Here is a 14,719-nt window from a genome sequence, read left to right on the forward strand (position 1 = left end):
ATCCTATGGCCCCTTTCGATCCATATAAACGACTATAGTATGTCTCTAGGGGTCATATGACCCCTACAGACATATGTCATAATGGAATGTGTCGAAAGGGGTTATAGGTCATCCTATGGCCCCTTTCGACACATATAAATGATTATAATATGTCCCTAGGGTTCCTAAGACCCCTAGATACATAGTCTTCATGAAATGTGTCGAAAGGGGTCATAAGTCATCCTATGGCCCCTTTCGACCCATATAAATGATTATAATATGTCTTTAAGGGTCTTAGGACGGCTAGAGACATATGTCATCATGGAATGTGTCGAAAGGGGTCATAGGTTATTGTATGGCCCCTTTCGAATTATATAAACTATTATAATATATCCCTAGGGGTCTTGAGAAGCTTAGAGACATATCGTAATGGAATGTGTCAAAATAGGTCATAGTTCATCCTATGGCCCCTTTCTATATATATAAATAATTATAATATGTCTGTAGGGGTCTTAGGTCCCTTAGAGACATATGTCTTAATGAAATATGTTGAAAAGGGTCATAAGTCATCTTATGGCCCCATTCGACCCATATAAATGATTATAATATGTCCTTAGGACATGTCATCATGGAATGTGTTGAAAGGGGTCATAGATCATCATATGGCCCCTTTCATCTAATATAAATGATTATAATAAGTCCTTAGGGGTCCTAAGATCCCTAAAGACATATGTTATCATGGAATATGTCGAAAGGGGTCATAGGTCATCCTTTAGCCCCTTTCGATCCATATAAATGATTATAATATGTCCCTAGGGGTCTTAGGATCCTTATAGACATATGTCATCATGGAATGTGTCGAAAGGGACCTATAACCTCTTTCGACTCATAAATAGTTATAATATTTGCCTACGGGTCCTACAACTCCTATAGACATATGTTGTAATAAAATGTGTCAAAAGGGGTCATATGTCATCATATGGCCCCTTTCAACCCATATAAACAATTATAATATGTCCATAGGACATATGTCATTATGGAATGTGTCAAAAGAACCTATGACCCCTTTCGACTCATATAAATGATTATAATGTCTCTAAGAATTCTATGACCCCTAGATACATATGTTATGATAAAATGTGTCAAAAAGGGTCATACATCATCTTATGGCCCCTTTCAACTCATATAAACTATTCTAATATGTCCCTAAAGGTCCTAGGACCCTTAGTGACATATCTCATTATGGAATGTGTCTAAATGAGTTATAGGTCATCATATATCCCCTTTCAACCCATATAAATAATTATAATATCTTCATAGGGGTCTTAGGACCCCTAGAGACATATGTCATCATGGAATGTGTTAAAAGCGCTCATAGGTTATCCTATGGCCCCTTTTGATCCATATAAATGATTCTAATATGTCTGTAGGGGTCAAAGGGCCCTTAGAGACATGTGTTGTCATGGAATTAGTTGAAAGTGGTCATAGATCATTCTATGGCCCCTTTCAACTCATATAAACGATTATAATATGTCCTTACGTGTCCTAAGATCCATAGAGACATATTGTCATAGAATGTGTCAAAAGAGGTCATAGATCATCCTATGACCCCTTTCAACCCATATAAACGATTATAATATGTTCGTAGGAATCCTTCGATCCCTATAGACATATTTTTTAGTAAAATGCGTCGAAAAAGGTCATAGGTCATCCTATGGCCCCTTTCGACTCATATAAATGATTATAATATGTCTCTATGGTTCTTAAAACCATTAGAGACATGTCATCGTAGAATGTGTCAAATGGGGTCATAGGTCATCCTATGGAAACTTTCGATTCATTTAAATGATTATAATATGTCCTTATGGGTCTTAGAACCCCTAGAAACATATGTCTTCATGGAATGTGTCAAAAGGGGTCATAAGTCATAATATGGCCCCTTTCAACCCATATAAATGATTCTAATATGTCCCTGGCGGTCCTATGGCCTTTGTAGACATATGTTGTCGTGAAATGTGTTGAAAGGAGTCATAGGTGATCCTGTGGCCCCTTTTGACCAATATAAATGATTAAAATATGTCCATAAGGGTCCTAAGACCCTTAGAGACATGTCATCATAAAATGTGTCAAAAGAGGTCATAGGTCATTTTGTAGCCCCTTTCGATTCATATAAATTATTATAATATGTCCCTAGGAGTCTTAGGACTCGTATAAACATATATCATCATAGAATGTGTCAAAAGGGGTCATAGGTCATCCTATGGCCTCTTTCCACCCAAATAAACAATTATAATATGTCCCTAAGGGCTCTAGCACCCCTAGAGACATATGTCATTATTTAATGTGTTGCAACTCATATAAATGATTATAATATTTTTCTAAGGGTCCTAAAACCCCTTTAGACATATGTCATTATGGAATGTGTTGAAAGGGGTCATAAGTCATCCTATGGCCCTTTTTGACCCATATAAATGATTATAATATGTCCCTAGGGGTCTTAAGACTTATAGAGACATATGTCGTCATGGAATGTGTTGAAAAGGGTCATAGATAATCTTATGGCCCCTTTCGATCTATTTAAATGATTATAATATATCCTTATGAGTCCTAAGACTCCTAAAGATGTCCCTAGGGGTCCTAAGACCCTTAGAAATATATATTGTAACAAAATGTGTTGATAGAGGTCATAAGTCATCCTATGACCCATTTCGACCCATATAAATGATTATAATATTTTTCTAAGTTTCATAAGACACCTAGAGATATGTCATCATGGAATGTGTTGAAAGAGGTCATAAGTCATCCTATCACCCATTTTAACCCATATAAACTATTATAATATGTTTGTAGGCATCTTAAAACTCTTAGAGAGATATGTCATCATGAAATGTGTCAAAAGGGGTCATAGGTCATCCTATGACCCCATTCAACCCATATAAATGATTATAATATGTCCTTATGGGTCCTATGATCTTTAGAGACATATGTCATCATAGAATGTGTCGAAAGGGGTCACAAGTCATCTTATGGCCCATTTTGATCCATATAAACTAATATAATATGTCCCTAGAGGTTCTATGACCCATAGAGAAATATTTCATAATGGAATATGTTGAAAGGGGTCATAGGTCATCTTATGTCCCATTTTGACCCATATAAATGATTATAATATGTCCCTATGGGTCTTAAAATCTCCTAGACACATATGTCATCATGGAATGTGTTGAAAGAGGTCATCAGTCATCTTATGGCCCCGTTTGACCCATATAAATGATTATAATATGTCTCTAAAGGTCCTAAGACCCCTAGAGACATATGTCATCATGGAATGTGTTGAAAGGAGTTGTAGGTCATCCTATGGCCCTTTTCAATCCATATAAATCATTATAATATGTCCTTATGGGTCCTAGGACCCCTAAAGATGTTTATAAGTGTCTTAGGACCCTTAGAGAAATATGTTGTAACAAAAAGTGTCGAAATGGGTCATAAGTCATCTTGTGACTCATTTCGACCCATATAAATGATTATAATATATCTGTAAGGGTCCTAAGACCTCTAGAGACATATGTCATCATGAAATGTTTTGATAAGGGTCATAGGTCATCCTATGACCATGTTCGACCCATATAAACAATAATAATATGTCTTTAGGGATGCTAGAACCCTTTTAAAAATATGTTGTAATAAAATGTGTCGAAAGGGGTCATAGGTCATCCTATGGATGCTTTTGACCCATATAAATGATTATAATATGTCGTTAGGGGTCTTTCGTCTCCTAAAGACATATTTCATCATGGAATGTGTCAAAAGAGACCTATGACCCCTTTCGACTCATATAAATGATTATAATATATCTCTAAGTGTCTTAGGACCCCTAGAGACATGTCATCATGGAATGTGTCGAAAGGGGTCATAGATCCTATGACCCCTTTCGACACATATAGACGATTATAATATTTTTCTAGGGGTCTTAAGACCCCTAAACACATATGTCATCATGGAATGTGTCGAACCTATGACCCCTTTCGACCTATATAAAAGAATATAATATGTCTTTAGGTGTCTTAAGACCCCTAAAGACATATGTTGTAATAAAATGTGTCAAAAGGGGTCATAGGTCATCATATGACCCCTTTTGACCAATATAAACAATTAAAATACGTCTGTAGGCATCTTAAGACCCCTAGATACATATATCATCATGGAATGTTTCGAAAGGGGTCATACGTCATCATATAGCACCTTTTGACCCATATAAATGATTATAATATGGTCATAGGCATCTTAGGACCCTTAGAGAGATGTCATCATGGAATGTGTCGAACGGGGTCATAGGTCATCCTATGACCCCATTCAAACCATATAAATGATTATAATATGTCCTTATGGGTCCTATGATCACTAAAGACATGTCATCATGAAATATGTTGAAATGGGTCATAGGTCATCCTATGGACGCTTTCGACCCATATAGACTATTATAATATGTCCTAAAGGTCCTATGTCCCTAGGGGTCCTATGACCCCTAGAGACATATTTCATCATGAAATATGTCGAAATGAGTCATAGATCATCCTATGTCCCCTTTCGATTCATATAAATAATTATAATATGTCCCTATAGGTCTTAAGATCCTTAGAGACATATGTCATCATGGAATGTGTTGAAAGGGGAAATAGGTCATCTTATGGCCTTTTTTGACCCATATAAACAGCGTAAAATTCATCATATTGCCACTTTTGACCCATATAAATGATTCTAATATGTCCCGATGTGTCCTAAGGCCCTTAGAGACATATTACATCATGGAATGTGTCAAAAGGGGTCATAGGTCATGCTATGGCCCCTGTTGACCCATATAAACACTTATAATATGTGATGTGAATATCAGAATTTAACTGTGTGATTTTGAGTCAAACTCATTGACTCATGTTTCATGAGTAGTGATTCAACATGAATAAATCTCTCATGAGAATAAATGGAACACTTAGAACTCATTGGATCTAGGTGATAAATGAATCCAATGAGTGCTAAGTGTTCCATTTATTATCATGAGAGATGGATTCATGTTGAATCACTATTCATGAAACATGGGTCAATGAGTTTGACTCAAAATCACATAGTTAAATCCTGATATTCACATCACAATTTGACTTGCTATGGAAATTATCTCCTACTTATTAATTATAATATGTCTATAAGGGTCCTATGACCCTTAAAGAGATAAGTCATCATGGAATGTGTCAAAAGTGGTCATAAGTCATCCTATGACTCCATTTGATCCATATAAATGATTATAATATGTCCCTAAGGGTCCTAGAATCTCTAGAGACATATGTTGTAATAAAATGTGTCGAAAGGGATCATAGGTCATCCTATTGCCCCGTTTACCTATAAAAATAATTCAAATATGTTCCTAGGTGTCCTAGGGCCCTTAGAGACATATGTCATCATGGAATGTGTCAATCCATATAAATAATTATATTATGTCTTTAGGGGTCATAGGACCCCTAGAGACATATGTTATCATGGAACGTGTCAAAATGAGTCATAAGTCATCTTATGGTCTATTTCAAAATATATAAATGATTCTAATATGTCCCAAGAGGTCCTAGGGCCCTTAGAGACATATGTCATCATGGAATGTGTCAAAAGGGTTCATAGGTCATCCTATGGCCCCTTTTGACCCATATAAATGATTCTAATATTTCCCTAGGGATCAAAGGACCCTTAGAGACATGTGTCATCGCAAAATATGTCGACCATATAAATGATTATAATATGTCTTTACGAGTCCTAAGATCCATAGAGACATATTTTGTTGTAAAATGTGTCGAAAGGGGTCATAGGTCATCCTATGACCCCTTTCAACCCATATAAATTATTATAAGATGTCCCTAAGGGTCTTTGGACCCCTATAGACATATGTTGTAGTAAAATGTGTTGAAAGGGATCATAAGTCATCCTATGGCCCCTTTCAACCCATATAAACGATTATAATATATCTCTAAGGGTCTTAGGATCCCTATAGACGTGTCATCTTGGAATGTGTTGAAGGAAGTCATAGGTCATCCTATGGCCCCTTTCGACCCATATAAATAATTATAAAATGTCCCTAAGGGTCCTAATACCCCTAGAGACATATGTCGTCATGGTGTGTGTCGAAAGGGGTGATAGGTTATCCTATGGTCCATTTCGATTGATATAAATAATTATAATATGTCCCTAAGGGTCTTAAGACCCGTATAGACATATGTCATCATGGAATGTGTCAAAAGGTGTCATAGGTAATCCTATGGCTGCTCTCCACCCAAATAAACAATTATAATATGTCCCTAGGGGTCCTAGAACCCCTAGCGACATATGTCATCATGGAATGTGTTTCGACTCATATAGATGATCATAATATTTTTCTATAGGCCCTATTACCCGTAGAGACATATGTCATCATGAAATGTGTTGAAAGCGGTTATATGTCATCCTATGACCTCTTTTGATTCATGTAAATGATTATAATATGTACTTAGGTGTCTTAGGACGCTTAGAGACATATGTTGTAAGAAAATGTGTTGAAAGGGGTCATAGGTCATCTTATGGCCCCTTTCGATCAATATGAATAATTATAATATGTTTGTAGGGGTCCTAAGACCCTTAGAGACATATGTCATCACAGAATGTGTTGAAAGTGTCATAGGTCATCCTATGACCCCATTTGACCCATATAAATGAGTAAAATATGTCCTTAGGGGTACTAGGCCCCTAGATGCATATGTTGTAATAAAATGTGTTGAAAGGGGTCATAGGTCATCCTATTTCCCCTTTTGACTCATATAAATGATTTTGATGTCCTTAGGGGTCCTAAGGCCCGCAAAGATATATCTCATCACAGAATGTGTCAAAAGAGGTTATAGGTCATCCTATTGCCCCTTTAGACTAATATAAATTATTATAATATGTCCATAGGGGTCTTGGGACCCCTAGAGAGATATTTCATCATGGAATGTGTCGAAAGGAGTCATAGGTCATCCTATGACCCTATTCAAACCATATAAATGATTATAATATATCCCTAGGGGCCTTAGGACCCTTCGAGACATATGTTGTAATAAAATGTGTTTAAAGGGGTCATAGGTCATCTTAATGCCCCTTCCGACCCATACAAATGATTCTAAAATGTCCCTAGGGGTCCTAGGGCCCCTAGCGACATATGTCGTCATAGAATGTGTCGAAAGGGGTCATAGGTCATCCTACAGCCTCTTTTGACCCATATAAACAATTATTATATGTCCCTAAGGGTCTTAGGACCCCTAGAGACATATGTCATCATAGAATGTGTCTCAAGGGGTCATTTTCATCTTATGGCCCCTTTTGACCCAAATAAACTATTATAATATCCCTTGGGTTCATAAAACCCCTACAAATATATGTCATCATGGAATGTGTCAAAAGAGGTCATAGGTAATCTTATGGCCATTTTCAATCCATATAAATGATTATAATATCTTCTTAGGGGTCCTAGGACCACTAGAGACATATGTCATCATTTAATATGTCAAAATGGGCCATACGTCATCCTATGGTTGCTTTCAACCTATAGAAATGATTATAATCTCCTTAGCAGTCCTAGGATCCCTAAAAACATATGTCATCATTGAATATGCCGAAAGGGGTCATAGGTCATTCTATGGTCTCTTTCGACTCATATAAATGATTATAATATGTCACTAGGGGTCTTAGGATTCTTAGAGACATATGTCAACATGGAATGTGTCGAAAGTGGTCATAGGTCATCCTATAGCCCCTTACAACCCATGTAAATAATTATAATATGTCCTTATGGGTTTTACGATACGTAAAGACATATGTCATCATGGAATCTTTCGAAAGGGGTCATAGTTCATCCTTTGGCCCCTTTCGATTCATATAAATGATTACAATATGTCCTTAGGGGAATTATGACCCGTATAGACATATGTAATCATGAAATGTATTGAAAGGGCTCATAGGTCATCCACTGGCCCCGTTTGACCCAAATAAATGATTATAATATGTCTTCAAGGGTCCTATTACCCCTAGATACATGTAAAAAAATGTGTCGAAAGGGGTCATAGGTCATCCTATGGCCCCTTTTGACCCATATAAACAATTATAATATTTCCCTATGGGTCATAGGACCCTTAGAGACATATGTCATCACAGAATGAGTCAAAAGGGGTTAGAGGTCATCTTATGGCAACTTTTGACCTATATAAATGATTATAATATGTTGCTATGGGTCTTAGGACCCGTAGAGACATGTCATCAAGGAATGTGTCAAAAGAGGTCATATGTCATCCTATGGCCCCTTTCAACCCATATAAATGATTCTAATATATCTTTAGCAGTCCTATAGTTCCTGTAGACATATGTTGTCATGAAATGTCTCAAAAGTGGTCATAGGTCACCCTATGGCTCCTTTCGATCCATATAAACAATTATATTATGTCCTCAGGGGTCCTAAGACCCATAAAGACATATGTCATCATAGAATGTGTCCAAAGTTGTCATAGGTCATCCTATGACCCCTTTCAACCCATATAAATGATTATAATATGTCCGTAGGGGTCCTTGGACCTCTAGAGACATATGTTGTAATAAAATGTGTTGAAAAGGGTCATAGGTCATCCTATGGCCACTTTTGACTCATATAAACGATCATACTATCCCTATGGGTCTTATGACTCCTAGAGACATGTGATCGTGGAATGTGTCAAAAAGGGTCATATGTCATCCTATGACCCCTTTCAACCCATATAAATGATTCTTATATGTCCTTAACGGTCCTATGGCCCCTGTAGACATATGTTGTCATGAAATGTCTCGAAAGTGGTCATAGGTCACCCTATGGCCCCTTTCGATCTATATAAACAATTATAATATGTTCTTAGGGGTCCTAAGACCCATAGAGGCATATGTCATCATAGAATATGTCCAAAGTGGTCATAGGATGACCTATGACCCCTTTCGACCCATATAAATCATTATAATATGTTCATAGGGGTCTTTGGACCTCTAGATACATATGTTGTAATAAAATGTGTCGAAAGGGCCTATGGCCACTTTTGACTCATATAAATGATTATAATATGTCCCTATGGGTCTTATGACCTCGAGAGACATGTGATTGTGGAATGTGTCAAAAGGGGTCATTGGTCATCCTATGGTAAGTTTTGAGCCATATAAATGATTATAATATGTCCCTATGGGTCCTAGGACCCCTAGAGAAATGTCATTATGAAATATGTCAAAAGGGGTCATAGGTCATCATATGGCCCCTTTTGACCCATATAAATGATTCTAATATTTTCCTAGCAGTCGTTTGGCCCCCATAGAGATATGTTGTCATGAAATGTGTCGAAAGGGGTCATAGGTGATCCTATGGACACTTTTGACTCATATAAATGATCATAATATGTCCCTAGGGGTCCTAAGACCTTTAGAGACATATGTCATCATGAAATATGTCAAAAGGGGTCATAGGTCATCTTATTCCCCCTTTCGATTTATAAATGATTATAATGTCCCTAAGGGTCTTAAGACCCGTATAGATATATGTCATCATGGAATGTGTCAAAAAGGGTCATAAGTCATCCTATAGCCCCTTTCCACCCAAATAAATGATTATAATATGTCCCTAAAGGTCCTAGCACCCCTAGAGACATATTTCGTCATGAAATGTGTTTCGACCCATATAAACATTTATAATATTTCTATGAGGATGCTAAGATCATTAGAGACATATATCATCATGAAGTATGTTGAAAGGGGTCATAGATTATCATATGACCCATTTTGACTCATATAAATGATTATAATATTTCTCAAGGGGTCTTACGACCCCTAGAGACATATGTCATCATAGAATATGCTAAAAAGAGTTATAGGTGATCCTATAGCCCATTTCGATCCATATAAATGATTATAATATTTCCCTATGTATCATAGGACCCCTAAAGATTTCTCTAGGGGTCTTAGGACCCTTAGAAAAATATATTGTAATAAAATGTTTCGAAAGGGATCATAAGTCATCCTATGACCCATTTCAACCCATATAAATAATTATAATATGTTTGTAGGGGTTTTAAGACCCTTAGAGACATATGTCATCATGAAATGTGTCGATAGGGGTCATAGGTCATCCTATGACTCCTTTCGACCAATATAAACAAATATAATATGTCTCTTAGGACCCCTAAAGATTTCCCTAGAGCTCCTAAGACCCTTAGAGAAATATGTTGTAATAAAATGTGTCAAAAGGGGTCATAAGTCAACCTATGACCCATTTCGACTCATATAAATGATTATAATATGTCTGTAGGAGTCCTACGATCCCTAGAGACATATCTCATCATGAAATGTTGTTAAATGAGTCATAGGTCATCTTATGGCCCCTTTCAATCCCCATATAAATGATTATAATATGTTTCTACATGTCTTATGATCTCTAGAGACATATGTCATCATGGAATGTGTCAAAAGGGGTCATAGGTCATCCTATGGCCCCTTTCAATCCATATAAACAATTATAATATGTCATCGTCTAGCCCCTTTCGTCCCAAACAAATGATTATAATATGTCTTTATGGGTCCTAGCACCCTTGGAGACATGTTCTAATAAAATATTTCAAAAAGGGTCATAGGTCATCCTATGGCCCCTTTTGACCCATATAAATAATTATAATATGTTTGTATGTGTCTTAAGACCCCTACAAACACATGTTATCATGGAATGTGTCAAAAGGAGTCATAGGTCATCCTATGATTCCATTCTACCCATATAAATGATTATAATATGTCTCTAAGGGTCCTAAAACCCCTCAAGACATATGTTGTAATAAAATGTGTCAAATGTGGTCATAGGTCATCCTATTGCCCCTTTTGACTCATATAAATGATTCTAATATGTCTCTAGGAGTCTTAGGGCCCCTAGAGACATATTTTATTATTAAATGTGTCAAAAAGGATCATAGGTCATCCTATGGCCCCTTTTGATCCATATAAACAACTATAATATGTATGTAGGGGTCCTAGGATCTGTAGAGAGATATGTCATTATGGAATGTTTTGAAAGATTTATGACCCCATTCGACCCATTTAAATAATTATAATATGTCCCTTAGGGTCCTAGGATCCTTAGAGACATATGTTGTAATAAAATATATCGAAAGGGGACATAGGTAATCTTATGGCCCCTTTCGACCTATATAAATGATTATAATATGTCTGTAGGGGTCCTATGACCCCTAAAGACATATGTCATCATGGAATATGTCGAAAGGGGTCATTGGTCATCCTATGATTGCATTTGACTCATATAAATGATTATAATATGTCCCTAGAGCTCCTAGGACCCCTTTAAAAATATGTTGTAATAAAATATGTCGAAAGGGGTCAAAGAGCTCTTAGGACCCCTTTAGACATATGTTGTAATAAAATATGTTGAAAGGGGTCATAGGTCATCCTATTGCCTCTTTCAACCCATATAAATGATTCTAATATGTCTCTAGGGGTCTTAAGGCCATTACAAACACATGTCGTCATGGAATGTGTCGAAAGGGATCATAGGTCATCCTATGGCCCTTTTTTACTCATATAAATGATTATAATATGTTTGTAGTGGTCATAGGACCCATAGATATATATGTCATCATGGAATGTGTTGAAAGGGGTTATAGGTCATCCTATGAGCTCATTCAACTCATATAAATCATTATAATATGTTCATAAGAATCTTAAGACCCATAGAGACATATGTCATAATGAAATGTGTCAAAAGGTGTCATAGGTCATCCTATGGCCCCTTTCGATCCATATAAATGATTATAATATGTCGCTAGAGGTCCTAGGACCCCTAGTGACATATGTCATCGTAGAATATGTCGAAAGGTGTCATAGGTCATCTTATTGCCCTTTTCAACAAATATAAATGATTATAATATATTTCAAGGGGTCCTAAGACCCCTAAGGACATATGTCATCATAGAATGTGTTGAAATGTGTCATAGGTCATCCTATGGCCACTTTTATAACATAGAAACGATTATAATATGTCTCTAAAGGTTGTAGGATCCCTATCAACATATGTCATCATGAAATGTGTCGAAAGGGGTCATAGGTCATCCTATGGCCCCTTTCAACCCATATAAATGATTATAATATGTCCATAAAGGTCATAGGATCCTTAAAGACATATGTCATCATAGAATATGTCGAATGGGTTCATAGGTCATCCTATGACCCCTTTTGACCCATTTAAATGATTATAATATGTATCTTGGTGTCCTAGGACCCCTAGAGACATATGTTGTAATAAAATGTGTTGAAAAGAATCATATGTCATCCTATGGCCCCTTTCAACCCATATAAACAGTTATAATATGTCTATAAAAATATATGTTGTAATAAAATGTGTCAAAAGAGGTCATAGATCATCTTATGGCCCGTTTAAACCCATATAAATGGTTATAATATGTCTGTAGGGGTCCTAGCACCCATAGAGACATATGTCATCATGAAATATGTCAAAAGGGGTCATAGGTCATCTTATGACCCCATTGAACTCATATAAATGATTATAATAAGTGTCTAAGGGTCCTAACACCCCTAGAGATGTATCTTGTATTAAAATATGTCGAAATGGATCATACATCATCCTATTGCCCCTTTTGACCCATATAAATGATTATAATATGTCACTAAGGGTCCTAAGACATCTAGGGACATATGTCATCATGGAATATGTTGAAAGGAGTCATAGGTCATCTTATGACTCCTTTCGACCCATATAAATGATTATACAATTTGCGTAGGGGTCATACGAGTCCTAGAGACATATGCTGTAGTAAAATGTATCGAAAGGGGTCATATGTCATCCTATGGCCCCTTTCAACCCATATAAATAATTATAATATGTCTGTAGGCATCATAGGACTCTTAGAGACATGTCATTATGAAATGTGTCAAAAGGGTTCATAGGTCATCCTATGGCCCTTCTTGACCCATATAAATGATTCTAATATGTCTCTAGGGGTCCTAGGGCCCCTAGAGACATATGTCATCATGGAATGTGTCGAAAGTGGTCACAGGTCATCCTATGGCCCCTTTCAACCCATATAAATTATTATAATATGTCCTTAGGGGTCGTAGGACCCTCTAAAGACACATGTATTCATGGAATGTGTGGAAAGTTGTCATAAGTCATCGTATGGCTCGTTTCGACTCATATAAACAATTATAATATGTCCTCAGGGGTCTTAGGACTCATAGAAACATATGTTGTCATAGAATGTGTCGAAAGGGACCTATGACACTTAGAGACATATGTTGTAATAAGATGTGTCAAAAGGGGTCATAAGTCATCCTATGGCTCTTTTTGATCCATATAAATGATTATTATATGTCCTTAGAGGTCCTATAACCCTTAGAGACATATGTCATCATAAAACATGTCAAAATGGATCATAGGTCATTTTATGGCCCATTTCAACCCATATAAATGATTCTAATATGTACCAATTGGTCTTAGGGCTTCTAGAGACATATGTCATCATGAAATGTGTCGAAAGGGGGTCATAGATCATGGTATGGCCCCTTTTGACCCATATAAACTATTATAATACGTCTTTAGGGGTCCTAGGATCCTTAGAGACATATGTTATCATAGAATGTGTCGAAAGGGGTCATGGGTCATCTTATGGCCCCTTTTGACCCATATAAATGATTATAATGTGTCCCTAGGGGTCCTAGGATCTCTAGAGATAGATGTTGTCATGGAATGTGTTGAAAGGGGTTATAGGTCATCTTATGGCCTCTTTCGATCCATATAAATGATTATAATATCCTTAGGGGTCCTAGGACCCGTATAGACATATGTCGTCATGGAATGTGTTTTTACCCATATAAATAATTTTAATATTTCACTAGGAGTCCTATGACCCTCAGAGACATATGTCATCATTGAATGTTTCGAAAGGGGTCATAGGTCATCCTATGACCCCTTTTGACCTATATAAATGATTATAATATGTCCTGAGGTGTCCTAGGACCACTAGAGACATATGTTGTAATAAAATATGTCGAAAGGGGTCATAGGTCATCCTATGGATGCTTTTGACCCATATAAATGATTATAATATGTTCGTAGGAGTCTTATAACTCTTAGAGACATGTCATCATGGAATGTGTCGAAAGGGGTCATAGGTCATCATATGGCTCCTTTCAACCCATATAAATTATTATAATATGTCCTTAGGGATCCTAGGACCCCTACAGACATGTGTCATCATGGAATGTGTTAAAAGGGGTCATAGGTCATCCTATGGCCCTTTTTGATCTATATAAATGATTATAATATGTCCCTAGGGGTCCTAGGACCTCTATAGACATATGTCATCATGAAATATTTTGAAAGGGGTCATAGGTCATCTTTTGGCTTCTTTCGACCCATGTAAATGATTATAATATGTCCCTAGGGGTCCTATATGTCATCATAGAATGTATTGAAAGGCATCATAAGTCATCCTATGACCTCTTTCGACCCATATAAACAATTATAATATGTTCTTAGGAGTCCTAAAATCTCTAAAGACATATGTCATCATGGAATGTGTCGAAAGGTTTCGTAGGTTATCCTATGACCCCTTTCAACCCATATAAATGACTATAATTTGTGCCTAGGGGTCCTAGGACCTCTAGAGATATG

The sequence above is a fragment of the Cupressus sempervirens genome, chromosome 5, assembly GCF_028749045.1.
Source record: "Cupressus sempervirens isolate cs-2001-9-10 chromosome 5, ASM2874904v1, whole genome shotgun sequence".
Classification (NCBI taxonomy): Eukaryota; Viridiplantae; Streptophyta; class Pinopsida; order Cupressales; family Cupressaceae; genus Cupressus; species Cupressus sempervirens.